This window comes from Macaca nemestrina, chromosome 15, assembly GCF_043159975.1.
Source record: "Macaca nemestrina isolate mMacNem1 chromosome 15, mMacNem.hap1, whole genome shotgun sequence".
Classification (NCBI taxonomy): domain Eukaryota; kingdom Metazoa; phylum Chordata; class Mammalia; order Primates; family Cercopithecidae; genus Macaca; species Macaca nemestrina.
In genome coordinates this window covers 104,532,911-104,541,163 of record NC_092139.1, presented here as the reverse complement: position 1 = coordinate 104,541,163, position 8,253 = coordinate 104,532,911, and the positions used below count along the sequence as shown (strand labels likewise).

Here is an 8,253-nt window from a genome sequence, read left to right as displayed (position 1 = left end):
TCTTACTTCCAGAAGGCCTTCTACTCCACCTTATCTTCTTACAAACTTCTAGGCCTCCTTCAAGCCTCAGCTGACACAGGGCCTCCTCCATGCAGCCTTCCCTGACTCCTCGATGGCGATGCAGGTAGAAATGGCTGCAATAACCACAGCTGGTTTGAGCCCAGAGCCAGGCAGATCTGGGTTGGACTTCCAAGTCCACTGCTTCTTAAAGTGTGTCCTTACGCAAATCATCTGCGTGTTACTTCCCCAAGCCTTGGGACATCCATCTGTCTGTTACTTTTGCAGAAGCATCTACAAACCTGGAAGGAGTGTTGAGGGGATCCAGCGAGACTGTGTGCAGGAAGACCTTAGCTCCGAGCTGGCCAGAGGAGAACCCCTTACAAGTGGTAGCTGGTGGTATGTTGATTTCCCCCATGTCCTCTTTGCCCTGCCGTCCCACCCCACCATGTGTCATATGGTCATGCATGTTCATGGCTGTCTTTCCTCCGACACTATCTTCAGTGCTGGCTTGAGTCTGGCTTGCATTTCCCTCCCAAATACCTAGCACATGGCCTGGTACAGAGGAGACCTTTAGTGACTGTGTGTGAATGAATGAATGAATGAATGAATGGCTCCCTGAGCACAGCAGGGCTAGCAGAATTAAGGTCAGATGAGTGAGGCACTCTCTCGGGCTCAAAATTTAAATAGGCATCTCAAAATTCCGTAATCGATATAAGTAATATTTTAATGCAATATGGTTTAAAAAAATCTCAATTAATGCAGAAACTATTCATGGTGAACCAAATAGGAAAAGTTTGAATAAAGACAGAATGAGTCACAGTGCCAAGACACAACACAATGCAGTCAGATTTCTCCTACATGGGGCTATCTCCCAGGGGAAAGGGCAACAGACAGGAATGAGGGGAATGGAGGCCAAGAATGAGGGGAATCGAGGAAATGGAGGGGCGGGAACCTGCCTCAAAGCCACTAGAATTCTGGCTTGATTGTTCTTTGCTTTCCTCCTACCAGGAAGGGCAGGGTTGGCCAGGAAGAGCTGGCAGGGCCTCACCCTAGCAGAGAAAGCCCAGGGTAGAGGAAGGCATGGGTGGTTCTCTCGGGCACTCCAGCCAGTGTGATGTCTCTGCCTGGCACAGAAAAACCCTGCAGGGGATTCTCCAGGGCTGAAGAGGATGGAATTAAAGCGACATCCCAGCTTCTCTTTTCTCCCAGGTGTCCCCACTCTGCCTGTCTTTCCTGAGCTCCTCTGTGGGACTGGCAGGCTGCAGGCCTGGATGCCCTCAGGAGCACAGAGGATGCTGACTGGTGGAGAAACGAAGACCCCGAGACTCTGACCCAGAATGACTCCGGACACCAGACCCAAAATGTGAAGGAGCCTTAGGAACACCTCAGCCAATTCACTTGACTGATCCTCTCCTTTTAAAAGTTGTCATAGAGCAGCAGAGGATAAAAATCTACATTTGAATAAGTCTAACAGAGTTCTCTCAATAAGTATTAAAAGCTCTAAGCGAGAAGAATCACATTGTCAGGAATTCATTGAATGTTTTTGTTTGTTTGTTTGTTTTCTCCCTCAGTGGTATGTAAAATACCGTTTCTTGCAACTGACAATCTTTTAGAGACTAAGAAACCCAAGAAAATGTTGGCAAGAACGTAGTACTCATAATGACCAGGGCTTGAGCATTTATGCTGTGAGCAGACCCTGGGCTCGGTGCTTCTCCATCTCTTCCCAGTAACCTTTATGTAGCTGTTACTGTCTTCACCGTACAAGTGAAGAAATTGAGGCATGAAAAGGAAGCTAACTTGTTGAAAGTAGTAACTCGTATATGTTAACATTGCATTTTTTTCCATTTCCATTTTTATTCTGAAACTATTTCAAAATACAGAGTGTTAAAGGAACGGTACAAAGAACTCTCACATACCCTTTGTGTGGAAACCCCCTTTGAGTTTCACTAAGTGTCTCAATAAATGTATTTTCTAGCAAAGGATCCATCTGGGACCGTGCATGGCTCTTAGTTACCGTGTCTTTCGGGTCTCCAGTTTGAAACAGATGCCTTGTTTTTTCCTTGACATCTCGAAGACTGCAGGCTAGTTGTTTTGAATAATGTCCCTCAATTTGGCTCTGTCTGATGATTAGACCGAGGTTATGCTTTTTTGGCCAAAATAACATAGAAGTGATGCTGGATTATTCTTGATGAGTCCTATCAGCTTTCATTGTCAATCTGTCCCATCACTCATGTTGTTCACTCTGATCATTTGATTAACTTGACCTCAGTCAAGTTTCTCTATTGTAAAGTTACTTCCCCTTCCACATCGTAATTTATAAGCATTTGGTAGGGAGATACTTTTAAGCTTTCTCATCCCACTCCCACACCTGTATAATTTCAATATGCAATGATGTTCCTTAATTTAATTAAACATTACCATGGTGATCATTGCCAAATGGTGATTTTTAAAAATTCTGTCATTTAGAAGTCTTAGCCAGAGCAATCTGACAAGAGAAAGGAATAAAAGACATCCAAACAGGAAAAGAAGAAGTCAAACTTTGTCTCTTCTTTGGTGATATGATTTTGTACCTAGAAAACCCTAAAGACTCCACCAAAAGTCCCCTGGAACTGATTAACAACTTCTGTAAAGTTGGAAACAAAATCAATGTGCACAAATCCGTAGTATTTCTATACACCCGTAAAGTTCAAGCTGAGAGCCAAATCAAGAATGCAATCTCATTTGCAATAGTCACACACACACACAAATAAAATACTTATGAATGCCTAGCTAAGCAAGGTCATAAAAGATCTCTACAAGAAGAATCACAAAGCACTGCTGAAAGACATCACAGATGGCACAGACAATTGGAAAAACATTCCATGCTCATGGATTGGAAGAATCAGTATCATTACAATGGCCATACTACCCAAAGCAATCCACAGACTCAATGCTATTCCTGTCAAACTACTACTGTCATTGTTCACAGAATTAGAAAAACTATTCTAAAATTCATATGGAACCAAAAAAAAAGCTCAAATAGCCAAAATAATCCTGAGCCAAAAGAACAAAGCCTGAGGCATCACATGACCCAAATTCAAACTATACTAAGACTACAGTAATCAAAACAGCACGACACTGGTACAAAAACAGACACATAGACCAATGGAACACAGAAATAAAGCTGAGTACCCACGGCCATCTGATCTTCAACAAAGCTGACGGAAATAAGCAATGGGGGAAACACTCCCTATTCAATAAATGGTGCCATGATAACTGGCCAGCCATACATAAAAGAATGAATGCAAAAATTTCACTATATGCAAAAATTAACTCATGGATTAAAAGTTTAAATGTAAGATCTCAAATTATAAGAATCTTGGAAGAAAACCTAGGAAACACCATTCTAGACATCAGTCTTGGGGAAAAATTTATGACTAAGTTCCTGAAAGCATTTGCAATAAAAACAAAAATTGACAAGCAGGTCCTAATTAAACTAAAAAGCTTCTGTGCAACAAAGGAAACTATCAACAGAGTAAACAGACAACCTACGGAATGGGAGAAAATACTCACAAACTATGCATGCAACAAAGGTCTAATATCCAGAATCTGTACAGAGCTTAAAGAATTCAACAAGCAAACAACAACAACAACAACAACAACAACAATAATAATAATAATAATAATAAAATAACCCCAATAAAAAGTGGGCAAAAGAAATGAACAGACACTTCTCCAAAGAAGACATAAAAGCAGCCAACAGATATGAAAAATGCTCAATATCACTAATCATCAGAGAGATGCAAATCAAAACCACAATAAGATACTATCTCACGCCAGTCAGAATGACTGTTATTAAAAAGTCAAAAAGCAATAGAGGCTGGTGAGGCTGCTAAGAAAAGAAGATGCTTATATACTATTGATAAGAATTAGTTCAGACATTGTGGAAAGCAGTTTGGAGATTTCTCAAAAAACTTAAAACAGAACGACCATTTGACCCAACAGTCCAATTACTGGGTTTATATCCAAAAAAACACCTGTGCTCATATGTTCATTGCAGCACTATTCACAATAGCAAAGACATGGAATCAACCTGGTTGCCCATTAACAGTGGACTGGACAAAGGAAATGTGGTACATATACACCCATGAAATACCACACAGCCATAAAATGAATGAAATACGTCCTTTGAAGCAGCATAGATGCAGCTGGAAGCCATTATCCTAAGCAAATTAATGCAGGAACAAATACTGTATATTTTCACTTATAAGTGGGAGCTAAACAGTGGGTGCTAATGGACATAAAGACGGCAACAAAAGACACAGGAAACTACTTAGAGGGGTGAGGGAGAGAGGCAAGGATTGAAAAATTAACTACCAGGTACTACACTTACCATGCGGTTTGGGACATGAATTATCATGAGATATACTCACATAACAAACCTGCACGTATAACCCTTGAATCTAAAATAAAAGTTGCCTTTATTAAATAAATAAAATGTCACCATTCCTTTAGCATTTAATAGTTGGCATTCTACCTAAGGAAGAGCTTGTTTTCCTTCTTGTTTTCTTTTTTCACTTATTTAACCAGTGTGGACTCATGGATTTCTATTTTATTAAATGGCTTATAGTCAGTTCCTATCATGATTTATTTTAATGCTCAAATCATGCCAACTTTGGCCAGTGACAGCTCCTTCAAATGGGCTCCTGTGTCCTTTCCAATGATCCCCATCATTCTTTAAGACCTCCCTGCCTTTCAGGCAACATGAAATGCTCATCCCCTCTCCTGCTTGCTTTGCCCTGGGCTTGGACTTGGGAATTTTCTCCAACGGGTTCGGGTTCCTCATAGTAGAGAATGGTATTTAGAGCCAAGATATACACACAAGGTGACCTTGTTCCCTGCTGCTCAGGTGTCACTGCCCCCTGGTCTCTCATTGGACAGAGCCAGAGAATGAATGAACAAATGCATGTACTGTATTTACAGCTATATTTTCTTTTTTCTTTTTCTTTTTTCCATTTTCTTGAGACAGAGTGTTGCTCTTGTTGCTCAGGCTGGAGTGCACTGGTGTGATCTCGGCTAACTGCAACTTCCACCTCCCGGTCAAGTGATTCTCCTGCCTCAGCCTTCCAAGTAGCTGGGATTACAGGTGTGCACCACCACGTCCTCCTAATTTTTTTTTCTTTTTTTTAGTAGAGATGGGGTTTCACAATGTTGGTCAGGCTGGTCTTGAACTCCTGACTTCAAGTGATCCACCTGGCTTGGCCTCCCAAAGCGCTGGGATTACAGACGTGAGCCACCACGTGCGACCAGCTATATTTATTTCTATATCTATCATTTTGAAAACCATGAGTTCACACTTATACTGCCAATTCCAATCCAACACCACAGGGTTCTTTCTAGCTTTCTCTCTGTCTGTATCTGTACCTCCCTCCTTAGCTGTGCCAGACTACACTATTGTGGTCAGTGTATTTACATCGTTGCTCCCCTCCCCCTGCCCCACTGAATATAGCCCACTTCCAAGCTGGGCTGGGTCCTGCCCTGTACTGACACCGTCTGTTATGAGATTGGGTTGTGTCTCCCAAAAAGATATGCAAAAGTTCTAATCCCCAGTACCTCAGAATATGACCTTATTTGGAAATAGGGTCTTTACAGGGGTAATCAAACTAAAATAAGGTCTTATGGGTGGACTATAATCCAATATGACCGATGTCCTTATAAAATGGGGAGAGTGTGGACATGGAGACAGCTCTAGAGATAAAACAACTGAAGACACACAGGAAGAAGAAAGTCATGTGACTGGAGGGATCCCACAAGTTAAGGATGACCAAGGGGGCCGGGCATGGTGGTTCCCAGCACTTTGGGAGGCCGAGGTGGGCAGATCACGAGGTCAAGAGTTTAAGACCAGTCTAGCCAACATGGTGAAATCCCGTCTCTACTAAGAATACAAAACTTAGCCAGGCGTAGTGGCGCATGCCTGTAATCCCAGTCACTCAGGAGGCTGAGGCAGGAGAATTGCTTGAGCCTGGGAGGCAGAGGTTGTAGTGAGCAGAGATCTCGCCACTGCACTCCAGTCTGGGCGATAGAGCAAGACTCTGTCTCAAAAAAAAAAAAAAAAAAGGATCACCAGGGATTGCCAGCAACCACCAGAAGCTGGAAGAAGGCAGGAAGAATTCTCCCTAGAGGCATCAGAGGGCATGGCCATGCCAGTGCCTTGACTTTGGACTTCTAGCCTCCAGAAAAGTGAGACAAGACATTGTTATTGTTCTAAGCCACCCAGTTTCTGTTATGACAGCCCTAGGAAATTGGCACACTGTCCTTGTTTGAGTCCTGGCTATCCTTGGACTGCCTTCTGGCCCTTAGCAGCCCTGCCCAGTGACTTTGACCGAAAAGGAAGAAAAAGAGAGAGGGAGTCTGGAATCAGAATATTAATGCAGACCCATCTGCATCCAAAGGCTGTGTTCCTAACTCTTCTTTTTATAGGCTAATAGGCAAGACCAAAATAAGCCTATTAGCAAGCCGATCTTAGTAAGCGCTCAAGCAGGTGTTGGTGCACTCTGGTCTACGCAACAAACATAGACTGCAGCCTGTTTTAGCTCAGCCCAGGAGCTAAAATTGTTTGTTTTTTTTTAATTTTAATGGTTTTTAAAATAGCAAAATAAGAATAATATTTTGTGACGCGGAAATTAGGAAATTACATGAAATTCAAATTTCAGTGTCCATAAATAGTTTTTTTTTTTTTTGAGACAGTCTCGCTCTGTCACCCAGGCTGGAGTGCAATGCTGTGATCTTGGCTCACTGCAACTTCTGCCTCCTGGGTTCAAGCAATTCTTGTGCCTCAGCCTCCCGAGCAGCTGGGATTGCAGACACCCGCCACCATGCCCAACTAATTTTTGTATTTTTAGTAGAGATGGGGTTTCACCATGTTGACCAGGCTGGTATTGAACTCCTGACTTCAAGTGATCCGCCTGCCTTGGCCTCCCAAAGTGCTCGGATTACAGGCATGAGCTACCACACCCGGCCTGTAAATAGTTTTATTGGAATACAGCTACACTCATGCATTTCTGTTCTCCGTGGCTGCGCGATGTTTTTGTGCCGCAATGACAAAGTGAAGTCATTAAAGCAGACACTTTGTGGCTGGCAAAGCCATGTTTACTATCTGGTCCCTAATTGAAAAAGTTTGCCAGCTCTGTTCTAGTGTAGGCATTCAAACAGTATCCTATTGGAGTATGGGGAAAAGAGAAATGACTGTTAGTATGGGAGGCACGGGAAGACTTCCAGGGGCAGTGACACAGGCACTGGGTTGTGGACGATATAAGATTTTGACATTTGTTAATGTATTCATCCATTCAAAGAGCACTGAACACCTACTATGTGCCAGGCAATGAAATATGGAGATGACATCATTGAGTTTACAACTTAGAGAGGGCATGCTTCTCCTCTGAGTTGGGGGTCCTCTCTGTCCTATGCACCAGAAGGAGGAGAACCCCTCACTCAGAGTAGAATCATGTGGAAGCCAGAGACTCATCTCTGAGGGGGTCAGAGGAGGATCCACAGAGGTGGCACCCCCGGAGCTGGACCTTGGACTCTGTGGAGTGTCTTGCCAGGCAGAGCAAAAGGTGTATCTGGCTACCTTCTTGGAGGTGGTGGCTTTTGCCCTCCAACTCATCATCCTTGGGATCTACTCTCTGACCTGGCAAACTGTGTTAACTGTGAGAACACCATGCAGTCAAGGGAACCTCCAATAGGACTGGCCCAAGACCCACTTCCAGGCTCACAGGTAGCAAGTGTTACCCCAAGGTCACAGCCACTCAGCGGCTGAGTTAAGGCCAGCGCTACCTCTTACAGCCTCAGTGAGGAATCCAGGAGCAAATGTGGGGTCTGAGCTTTCTACTCTTTCTTCGCCCATATGCTCCAGCTCCTGGGACTTTGGGAAGAAAAATGACCAAGGGAGGCTCAATGTTGCCCCACATACACAGGAAATTTGGTGAGATCCTGCCTCTACCCTCCCCTGTTCCTCTGCAGAACCCCTAGTTGAGCATCTTCCATATTCCGTTGTAGCTGCTCATGCTTCTGTTTCTCTTGCTAGCCTGACAGCCAATCAGGAACAGGGATTATACCATTTATTTTTTGTTTCTAATTCTGAGGACTTGTAAATGCTCAATTAATGTTTATTGAATGGACTAGGATATAGTTGAACTGAATGGAGCAGACAGGATGCAATTAGATCAAGTAGGAAAGACACTAAAAGATGATTTCAGTAGGACATGTGTGGCC

General features: G+C 43.3%; 1 long non-coding RNA gene across 1 annotated transcript; it reads left to right on the top strand.

Moving 5' to 3' along the window:
• Nucleotides 1-22: 22 nt before the first annotated feature.
• Nucleotides 23-2,404, top strand: LOC105464507 (uncharacterized). Its single transcript, XR_976842.2, has 3 exons — nucleotides 23-124; nucleotides 286-396; nucleotides 1,210-2,404. It is a non-coding gene; the product is annotated as an uncharacterized lncRNA (long non-coding RNA).
• Nucleotides 2,405-8,253: the final 5,849 nt, after the last annotated feature.